The sequence below is a fragment of the Piliocolobus tephrosceles genome, chromosome 6, assembly GCF_002776525.5.
Source record: "Piliocolobus tephrosceles isolate RC106 chromosome 6, ASM277652v3, whole genome shotgun sequence".
NCBI lineage: Eukaryota > Metazoa > Chordata > Mammalia > Primates > Cercopithecidae > Piliocolobus > Piliocolobus tephrosceles.
In genome coordinates, this window is record NC_045439.1 from 126,608,431 (window position 1) to 126,620,889 (window position 12,459).

A 12,459-nucleotide genomic window follows, 5' to 3' on the forward strand; every position below is an offset into this window, starting at 1 on the left:
TTAAAAAGCAAAGACCCAACTATAGAAACTATCCACACTGATTATGTAAGGTAGGAAAAAGACCCAATAAACTAGACAGAACATCACAGAGGTAGGAGGACAACCGGTGCTGGCCTCAAGGAGCCAAAATAGAAGTAGGTATCAAGAATAAAGGAAGAGAAGAGAGAACAAAGAGAGAGAAGAGAACTTCTGTGGCAGAAGATAAAGTGGGATGGTAGAATAAAGGAGAAGAAATACAAGAAAATTGAAACAAAATTTACAGAAATGTTCTACATTGTAAGTGGGCAGTTCTGACCTGGCACCTTGTTGGTACACATTGTAAATGTCAAATGTATTAATGAATGAATGAATGGATAATATAATGAATGTAATAGAGTTGTCAAAAGTTGAATTAATTGAAAGTCTCCACTAGAGGTTAGATGACAAAATTTTCAGAAATCTTCCATGCCACTCTGATGTGACATGAATGGTGCTGGACACCTTGAAATCAAACCCAAAGGATTCCATGATGAGAATGAAAGGGCTAAGAAGGGGAATGCTGGGTGACCCAGAAGGTAACAAGGGGTGAAAGGTTTGGATAGACTGATGGATGTCCAAGCTGACCATAAGGCATAGGCCACAGAGGAAGGAAAAATGAGACCCAAAGTGAAACAAAAGTAGGGCTAAACAGTTGGGAAAATGTGGGAAGAAGGATGAATAGTCATAAGATTAACTCTGATTCTTCCCTGACAGTCTTTTACAGCTTTATTCTCATTCTTTGGGAGCTGAGATGTTCATTTTCCCTGCCTGTATTCTTAGCTGCCTATACACAGCAACTTTTCTTCACAGTGCCTGATTCCTGCTGCATCCTCCTTCTCTAGTGGCAACAGCAAATGGTCACACAGAAGGCTGACATTGCACCCAATTGAGGAGAATGTAATTCACTCATTGCCAGTCATAGACCTTGGCTCACTGATTTACTGAGTATAGATTTTATTTCTATCCCTCACGTACCTGTTTTGCCAAGGGAACTAAGAAAACAGCATCATTAAAAATTCAGATAGGTACAGTTCTCACAAGATTAACCAGTTGCAGTATGAGATCACTGCAGACAGTTCTCACAAGATTAACCAGATGCAGTACGGGATCACTGCAGACATACATACATAGCTGTATAAAACAGGAAGAGGGCTGCTAATTACAGCCCCAGAGGGTACTGGTCAAAGTGATTCCTTAGAGATCCGAGAATGCCAGACTGAGATCACATGGCCTGGGGAATCATCACCTATGGTCGTTTTGGTTTTCCCAGGGTAGCCAAGCACAGAAATTGTTAATTGGGTGAAATAAGGCATATTTGATTTTCTTATGACAAAAAAAGGCCTTTTGCCCTTGTCTAGGGATACTTTAAATCTTTATTTTGTGACTAAAGGCTAATTCCAGAGCAACATTAAATGTTGTCCATTTAAATTTTTAATCATTTACATAATGATTACCATAATGTTCAATTTAAACATAAAACGTAATTGAAAGTATGAAACCAATATATGGACATAAAATCATATAACATTCCTTGGAAAAGACAGAATGTACAAGGCAAAGAGGTTTAAAGTAACATCAAAACTAACACTCACTATACAAATTCTATTAAATCCTCACAACTACACTGTGAAGCAGGTGTTGTTAGTGCCACATAATCTCAAACAAATTATTTATTATTTAAAATTACATAGATATTAAAAGGTTAGGCCATATATGAATTTAGGATTCTCTCAAAAAAATTTTCCCTTTCTCTTACATCAAACTTCCCTAAATTATAGAAAACTCATAATGCTACCCAACATATTCACAAAACACATATAATCTTGGATACAAATTTCAAGCAATTACAGCAGAAAAAATAAAACTCTAGATCAATCTCAATTGTGTAAATAAATTCAAATTTCGAAGATGGCCGAATAGGAGCAGCTCCAGGCTCCATCTCCCAGCACGAGCGACACAGAAGACCAGTGATTTCTGCATTTTCAACTGAGGTACTGGGGTCATCTCACTTGGGAGTGCCAGACAATCAGTGCTGGTCAGCTGCTGCAGCCTGACCAGCGAGAGCTGAAGCAGGGAGAGGCATCGCCTCACCTGGGAAGCGCAAGGGGGAAGGGAGTCCCTTTTCCTAGCCAGGGGAACTGAGACACACAACACCTGGAAAATCGGGTAACTCCCACCCCAATACTGCGCTATAAGCACACCGGCACACCAGGAAAATATATCCCACACCTGGCCGGGAGGGTCCCACGCCCACGGAGTCTCCCTCCGTGCTAACACAGCAGTCTGCGGCAATCTAACCACAAGGCAGCAGCGAGGCTGGGGGAGGGGCGCCTGCCATCCCTGAGGCTTAAGTAGGTAAACAAAGCTGCTGGGAAGCTCGAACTGGGTGGAGCTCACAGCAGCTCAAGGAAACCTGCCTGTCTCTGTAGACTCCGCCTCTGGGGACAGGGCACAGCTAAAGCAGCAGAGGCCTGTCCAGATGCGAATGACTCTGTCTGACAGCTTTGAAGAGAGCAGTGGATCTCCCAACACGGAGGTTGAGATCTGAGAAGGGGCAGTCTGCCTGCTCAAGTGGGTCCCTGACCCCTGAGTAGCCTAACTGGGAGACATCCCCCACTAGGGGCAGTCTGACACCCCACACCTCACAGGGTGGAGTACACCCCTGAGAGGAAGCTTCCAAAGCAAGAATCAGACAGGTGCACTCGCTGTTCAGCAATATTCTATCTTCTGCAACCTCTGCTGCTGATACCCAGGCAAACAGGGTCTGGAGTGGACCTCAAGCAATCTCCAACAGACCTATAGCTGAGGGTCCTGACTGTCAGAAGGAAAACTATCAAACAGGAAGGACACCTATATCAAAACCCCATCAGTACGTCACCATCATCAAAGACCAGAGACAGATAAAACCACAAAGATGGGGGAAAAAGCAGGGCAGAAAAGCTGGAAATTCAAAAAATAAGAGCGCATCTCCCCCTGCAAAGGAGCACAGCCCATCGCCAGCAATGGATCAAAGCTGGTCAGAGAATGACTTTGACGAGATGAGAGAAGAAGGCTTCAGTCCATCAAACCTCTCAGAGCTAAAGGAGGAATTACGTACCCAGTGCAAAGAAACTAAAAATCTTGAAAAAACAGTGGAAGAATTGATAGCTAGAATAATTAATGCAGAGAAGGTCATAAACGAAATGACAGAGATGAAAACCATGACACGAGAAATACGTGACAAATGCACAAGCTTCAGTAACCAACTCGATCAACTGGAAGAAAGAGTATCAGCGATTGAGGATCAAATGAATGAAATGAAGTGAGAAGAGAAACCAAAAGAAAAAAGAAGAAAAAGAAATGAACAAAGCCTGCAAGAAGTATGGGATTATGTAAAAAGACCAAATATACGTCTGAGTGGGGTGCCTGAAAGTGAGGGGGAAAATGGAACCAAATTGGAAAACACTCTTCAGGATATCATCCAGGAGAACTTCCCCAACCTAGCAGGGCAGGCCAACATTCAAATTCAGGAAATACAGAGAACGCCACAAAGATACTCCTCCAGAAGAGCAACTCCAAGACACATAATTGCCAGATTCACCAAAGTTGAAATGAAGGAAAAAATCTTAAGGGCAGCCAGAGAGAAAGGTTGGGTTACCGACAAAGGGAAGCCCATCAGACTGACAGCAGATCTCTCGGCAGAAACTCTACAAGCCAGAAGAGAGTGGGGGCCAATATTCAACGTTCTTAAAGAAAAGAATTTTAAACCCAGAATTTCATATCCAGCCAAACTAAGTTTCATAAGTGAAGGAGAAATAAAATTCTTTACAGATAAGCAAATGCTTAGAGATTTTGTCACCACCAGGCCTGCCTTACAAGAGACCCTGAAGGAAGCCCTAAACATGGAAAGGAACAACCAGTACCAGCCATTGCAAAAACATGCCAAAATGTAAAGACCATCAAGGCTAGGAAGAACCTGCATCAACTAATGAGCAAAATAACCAGTTAATATCATAATGGGAGGATCAAGTTCACACAAAACAATATTAACCTTAAATGTAAATGGACTAAATGCTCCAATTAAAAGACACAGACTGGCAAACTGGATAAAGAGTCAAGACCCATCAGTCTGCTGTCTTCAGGAGACCCATCTCACATGCAGAGACATACATAGGCTCAAAATAAAGGGATGGAGGAAGATCTACCAAGCAAATGGAGAACAAAAAAAAGCAGGGGTTGCAATCCTAGTCTCTGATAAAACAGACTTTAAACCATAAAGATCTAAAGAGACAAAAAAGGCCATTACATAATGGTAAAGGGATCAATTCAACAGGAAGAGCTAACTATCCTAAATATATATGCACCCAATACAGGAGCACCCAGATTCATAAAGCAAGTCCTTAGAGACTTACAAAGAGACTTAGACTCCAATACAATAATAATGGGAGACTTCAACACTCCACTGTCAACATTAGACAGATCAACGAGACAGAAAGTTAACAAGAATATCCAGGAATTGAACTCATCTCTGCACCAAGCGGACCTAATAGACATCTATAGAACTCTCCACCCCAAGTCAACAGAATATACATTCTTCTCAGCACCACATCACACTTATTCCAAAATTGACCACATACTTGGAAGTAAAGCACTCCTCAGCAAATGTACAAGAACAGAAATTATAACAAACTGTCTCTCTGACCACAGTGCAATCAAACTAGAACTCAGGACTAAGAAACTCAATCAAAACTGCTCAACTACATGGAAACTGAACAACCTGCTCCTGAATGACTGCTGGGTACATAACGAAATGAAAGCAGAAATAAAGATGTTCTTTGAAACCAATGAGAACAAAGATACAACATATCAGAATCTCTGGGACACATTTAAATCAGTGTGTAGAGGGAAATTTATAGCACTAAATGCCCACAAGAGAAAGCAGGAAAGATCTAAAATTGACACTCTAACATCACAATTAAAAGAACTAGAGAGGCAAGAGCAAACACATTCAAAAGCTAGCAGAAGGCAAGAAATAACTAAGATCAGAGCAGAACTGAAGGAGATAGAGACACAAAAAACCCTCCAAAAAATCAATGAATCCAGGAGTTGGTTTTTTGAAAAGATCAACAAAATTGACAGACCACTAGCAAGACTAATAAAGAAGAAAAGAGAGAGGAATCAAATAGACACAATAAAAAATGGTAAAGGGGATATCACCACCGACCCCACAGAAATACAAACTACCATCAGAGAATACTATAAACACCTCTACGCAAATAAACTAGAAAATCCAGAAGAAATGGATAATTTCCTGGACACTTACACTCTCCCAAGACTAAACCAGGAAGAAGTTGAATCCCTGAATAGACCAATAGCAGGCTCTGAAATTGAGGCAACAATTAATAGCCTACCCACCAAAAAAGGCCCAGGACCAGATGGATTCACAGCTGAATTCTACCAGAGGTACAAGGAGGACCTGGTACCATTCCTTCTGAAACTATTCCAATCAATAGAAAAAGAGGGAATCCTCCCTAACTCATTTTATGAGGCCAACATCATCCTGATACCAAAGCCTGGCAGAGACACAACAAAAAAAGAGAATTTTAGACCAATCTCCCTGATGAACATCGATGCAAAAATCCTCAATAAAATACTGGCAAACCGGATTCAGCAGCACATCAAAAAGCTTATCCACCATGATCAAGTGGGCTTCATCCCTGGGTTGCCCTCTCTCACCACTCCTATTCAACATAGTGTTGGAAGTTCTGGCTAGGGCAATCAGGCAAGAGAAAGAAATCAAGGGTATTCAGTTAGGAAAAGAAGAAGTCAAATTGTCCCTGTTTGCAGATGACATGATTGTATATTTAGAAAACCCCATTGTCTCAGCCCAAAATCTTCTTAAGCTGATAAGCAACTTCAGCAGAGTGTCAGGATACAAAATTAATGTGCAAAAATCACAAGCATTCTTATACACCAGTAACAGACAAGCAGAGAGCCAAATCAGGAATGAACTTCCATTCACAATTGCTTCAAAGAGAATAAAATACCTAGGAATCCAACTTACAAGGGATGTAAAGGACCTCTTCAAGGAGAACTACAAACCACTGCTCAGTGAAATCAAAGAGGACACAAACAAATGGAAGAACATACCATGCTCATGGATAGGAAGAATCAATGTCGTGAAAATGGCCATACTGCCCAAGGTTATTTATAGATTCAATGCCATCCCCATCAAGCTACCAATGAGTTTCTTCACCAAATTGGAAAAAACTGCTTTAAAGTTCATATGGAACCAAAAAAGAGCCTGCATTGCCAAGACAACCCTAAGTCAAAAGGACAAAGCTGGAGGTGTCATGCTACCTGACTTCAAACTATACTACAAGTCTACAGTAACCAAAACAGCATGGTACTGGTACCAAAACAGAGATATAGACCAATGGAACAGAACAGAGTCCTCAGAAATAATACCACACATCTACAGCCATCTGATATTTGACAAACCTGAGAGAAACAAGAAATGGGGAAAGGATTCCCTATTTAATAAATGGTGCTGGGAAAATTGGCTAGCCATAAGTAGAAAGCTGAAACTGGATCCTTTCCTTACTCCTTGTACGAAGACTAATTCAAGATGGATTAGAGACTTAAATGTTAGACCTAATACCATAAAAACTCTAGAAGAAAATCTAGGTGGTACCATTCAGGACATAGGCATGGGCTACGACTTCATGTCTAAAACACCAAAAGCAATGGCAGCAAAAGCCAAAATTGACAAATGGGATCTCATTAAACTAAAGAGCTTCTGCACAGCAAAAGAAACTACCATCAGAGTGAACAGGCAACCTACAGAATGGGAGAAAATTTTTGCAATCTACTCATCTGACAAAGGGCTAATATCCAGAATCTACAAAGAACTCAAACAAATATACAAGAAAAAAACAAACAACCCCATCAAAAAGTGGGGAAACGATATGAACAGACATTTCTCAAAAGAAGACATTCATGCAGCCAACAGACACATGAAAAAATGCTTGTCATCACTCGCCATCAGAGAAATGCAAATCAAAACCACAATGAGATACCATCTCACACCAGTTAGAATGGCAATCATTAAACAGTCAGGAAACAACAGGTGTTGGAGAGGATGTGGAGAAATAGGAACACTTTTACACTGTTGGTGGGATTGTAAACTAGTTCAACCATTATGAAAAACAGTATGGCAATTCCTCAAGGATCTAGAACTAGATGTACCATATGACCCAGTCATCCCACTACTGGGTATATACCCAAAGGATTATAAATTAGTCTACTACAAAGACACATGCACACGTATGTTTATTGCGGCATTATTCACAATAGCAAAGACTTGGAATCAACCCAAATGTCCATCAGTGACAGACTGGATTAAGAAAATGTGGCACATATACCCCATGGAATACTATGCAGCCATAAAAAAGGATGAGTTTGCGTCCTTTGTAGGGACATGGATGCAGCTGGAAACCATCATTCTTAGCAAACTATCACAAGAAGAGAAAACCAAACACCACATGTTCTCACTCATAGGTGGGAACTGAACAATGAGCTCACTTGGACGCAGGAAGGGGAACATCACACACTGGGGCCTATCATGGGGAGGGGGGAGGGATTGCATTGGGGAGTTATACCTGATATAAATGATGAATTGATGGGTGCTGACGAGTTGATGAGTGCAGCACACCAACATGGCACATGTATACATATGTAATAAACCTGCACGTTATGCACATGTACCCTAGAACTTAAAGTATAATAAAAAAAAAAAAAAGAAAAAAGAAAATGTGGCATATATACACCATGGAATACTATGCAGCCATAAAAAAGGATGAGTTTGCGTCCTTTGTAGGGACATGGATGCAGCTGGAAACCATCATTCTTAGCAAAGTATCACAAGAAGAGAAAACCAAACACCGCATGTTCTCACTCTTAGGTGGGAACTGAACAATGAGTTCACTTGGACTCGGGAAGGGGAACATCACACACTGGGGCCTATCATGGGGAGGGGGGAGTGGGGAGGGATTGCATTGGGGAGTTATACCTGATACAAATGATGAATTGATGGGTGCTGACGAGTTGATGGGTGCAGCACACCAACATGGCACAAGTATACATATGTAACAAACCTGCACGTTATGCACATGTACCCTAGAACTTAAAGTATAATAAAATAAAATAAAATAAAATAAAATAAACTTTCCTTTAAAAAAAATAAATAAATAAATTCAAATTTCCAATCTAAGAGCCTCAACTTGAGATACTTCTTTCTCTCTCTTCTTTTAAACCAGGAGAAATATAAATATGAGCCACAACCTTACAAAAGCTAGAAAATATTTACAATTCCACACCACAATGTATGAAGAAAACCTTCTGGACATCGAAAGTTTAAACCAGTCAAGACTGAACACCAAGATAAAGTACATGCCTCTAAAGATCTTGAGCTAGTCAAGAAGCCCAGAAATCCCTAAAAGAGATATGTATACTGAGGACTGAGGATCAAAACCTGTGATCTTTACTTGGAATAGAAATATTGCAGCATGTGAACCCTCCACGAGTGACAGAGAAAGGAATTTAAAGGGAAACATGCAAATTTGTCACCTTTGTAATAATTAGTACACGTGTGTGGTGTGTGGGGTAATGAAAGAAGGCAAGACAATGGGAAAGAAGCCAGACAGATGGCAATTTTCATTCTAGTATGAAAGGAAAGGATAAGTCACAAGACTCATGATGAAATTAGCAACTATGTATCCACTCTAAGCCAGTAGTTAACCCTACAGCCCAGGAGTCATTCTGACAGATGAGAGGTGTTTTGGAGACAGCATTCCAAAACTCATCTGCCTTCTATGATACCTACTACCCCAGCTCCTCCTCCGCAATATTCTTTCACAAATATCTAGAATATTCAAAGATTAATAATATTATATAATTATTTATAATAATTGTATTACAAAAATAAAACATGATAACCTTTATAAAAATACTAGAAGAAAAAGGGAAAATTACATAAGGAAAAGAACATACAGATAAATTATACCATGAAGCAGCAAAAAATATGATCAAACATTCTAAGTTTTTTAAAAATATGCCTTCTCTAAAATGTATTCTCTCTGAAATGATATTTAGAAGACAGAATTGAAAATAAATAATAGAAAATATAAAGTGATAAAAAATAATCTGGCAAAATTCAGGGTATAATGAATAAAGACAACCATGATAGAAATGAAGATCAATAAAAACAGGAAAAAAAGTGGGAAGTGGAGAGAACAATGCTGCTAAAAACACAGAAAAGAATATAAATGACAGGCTTAAATATCCTGAGCAAAATGAAATAGAAAACCCAAGAAGGCGAAATATAACATTAAAGTCAGGTCCAACAAATGAAAAATTAGTGTGAAAGGTCTCACGATACTTGGTTAAAAAGTTCAAAGATAAAAGAAAACTTTTCTGAAATGAAGAAAACATTGAATCTAATGGTTAAAGGACTTATCTTTACCAAGAAAAAAATGTGTTATAGCATGCCCATATCAAGGCAGATGCAACTGAATTTACCAGACTTCACAAACACAGAATAAACAACCCACAAAAATTAAAACAAACAAGAGTCCCCATGAGGCTTTAATAAAGAAAACTACTAGAGGCCAGGTACAGTGGCTAACACCTATAAACCCAACACTTTGAAAGGACAAGGCAGGAGAGTCACTTGAGCCCAGGAGTTCAAGACCAGCCTGGGCAGCACAGCAAGACCCCCATCTCTATCAGAAAAACTTAAAAAAGAAAACTATTAAAGTATAAACTCCACTAATCCACCAGAAATGAATAGAGATAACATGATACAGGTGAGCATTCTGAAGCCTAATATCAAAATGTTCTGGGGATTGTGGTTAAAGAACAGAATGCAGATGTTACAAACCATAACTGTATAAAGATTAATTATATTCATAACAAAAAGAAGAAGAGAAAGATAGTAGAAATATATTCTGGTCCATTCAACTTTCACAGTGGGAGAGAATCAACAAATTATGTTATGGGTGATTAAATACCATTTTAAAAGATAAAGGTCATTATTAGAAAAATTAAATATAACAAAATCAAATAAAGTTGAATGATGAAGGCAGGAGAGGAAATCGGGTTAAAGGGGTAAAGTGGAAATATATTAAAAGAGTCAATGGAGAGTACCCTTGGAAATAACACAAAAATTAAAGAATTAAATATAACACATACAGCAAATAACTAAAAAAACTATAAATCTTCAAAATTATTAAAAATATGTACATATAAAATATATACAGAGAAATATTAATACAATGAAAATATTAAAACAAAAGCACAAAATTAATTCATTTATTTACCCTATTAGTATTTTTTGAACACCTATGTGCCAGGTATTGTGCTGAATTCTAGTAAGATATAGTTCCTGCATCTTAGAGTTTTTGTGGAGGAGACAGAGATTAATCAAACAATCACACAAATGTAAAATTGCAACCACAAAAATTACTCTGAAATAAAGTGAAAATTACTGTAAGAGAGGGATTTGATGTGAGTCAGACAAGTTTCCCCTAAGAAAGTAACACTGGAGCTGAGATCTAAAGGGTAAACAGAAGTTAACTGTTGAGTGGAGAACAAAGGTTTTCCTGCAGAGGGAATTCTGCTCCCGGTAAGGCCAGAGTGGGACCTTGGAAGGTGTGCCTGAAACCACATTATGAGGAAGTGAGGGTAAGCATTGTGCAGGATAATGCTGAAATAAGTAGTGGAAGTAGAGAATAAGAAATCAAAGACTATTAAGCAGAAGAATGATTTGACCAGACTTCACATTTGTAAATATCACTATGGTGTAAATATCACTACAATGTATAGAATGGATTTTAAGGAATTCAGATTGGATACAGGTGAGTCAATTATAAAGCAACATGCTTGCCAAGGCAGGAAATTTGATTACTTAAACTAGGTATGGGAGTTTTGGCAATGAGATAAGTAGATAAATGTGTCATATATTTGAGATAATAAATCACCAAGACTTGATGGTAGACTTAGTTGGAGATGCACTCACTAATGCACCATCTAATGCTTCAAGTCTAATAATCATTCAACTCCTCCAGAGCCACCAATCCAATGGTTCTATCATATTTATGCTGCCATTCATTTTACTGATATCCTTCTTACCTTACCTCTTTTCCCAGCTTATATTCCATGATCAATACCTTGCTCCCTCATAATGATTGTACTCACTTTTCCAAACAACAATCCTGATAAATCCAACTCTCTGCCTACTACATCTTGATATCACACAGCTGTGGCTAGATAAAACACAACCACACTGGCAATCATCCTATACTTTCTGCATCCTATACATCCTATACTTTCCTATACATCCATTACTCTTCTACTTTTTCTGACCTTTCCTTTCTCCCTCATCCTTACCATGTAATGATCTCATTTTACATGTCAGGGCTAAAAGTTGAATTAAAAAATGTTCTTATTTTCCCACTGCTATATAAACCAACAAATATCTTGAGTCTGCATTCACAAATAACATAACAAATGAGCTCTTCATATTTCTATCTGTGGTGAATTAAGATGACTAGAAATTTTGTGGCACCATCCCGTTGAAAACATGGGTATATGTTCTTTCTCCTTGAATCTGGGGAGGCTCTTTGACTGCTTTGACCAATAGAATACAGTGAAAGTAAAACTTTCTGTTTTGATGTTCAGATGTTAAAATCCTTGAAGCTTCCATTTCTCCATCTTGGAACCAACGCGTGTGGAGTACTGAGTCAGTATTGAAGAATTCTGCTTATTCTGCTTGCATTAGTCCATTTTCATGCTGCTGGTAAAGACATATCTGAGACAGGGTAATTTATGAATAAAAAGACTTTTATGGAATCACAGTTCCACGTCGATGGGGAGACCTCATAATCATGGCAGAAGGTGAAAAGCATGCATTACATGGAGCAGACAAGAGAGAATGAAAGCCAAGTGAAAGGGGAAACCCCTTATAAAACCATCAGCTCTCATGAGACTTATTCACTACCACAAGAACAGTATGGGAGAAACCACCCCATCATTCAATTATCTCCCACCAGGTCCCTCCACAACACATGGGAATTATGGGAGCTACAATTCAAGATGAGATTTGGGTAAGGACACAGCCAAACCATATCATTCTGCCTCTGGCCCCTCCCAAATCTCATGTCCTCACGTTTCAAAACCAATTGTGCCTTCCCAGTAGTCCCCCAGAGTCTTAACTCACTTCAACATTAACTCAAAAGTTGACAGTCCAAAGTCTCACCTGAGATAAAGCAAGTCACTTCCACCTATAAGCCTGCAAAATCAAAAGCAATTTAGTTATTTTCTAGATACGATAGGAGTACAGGCATTGGGTAAATACAGCCATTCCAAATGGTAAAATTTAGCCAAAACAAAGGGACTAAAGGC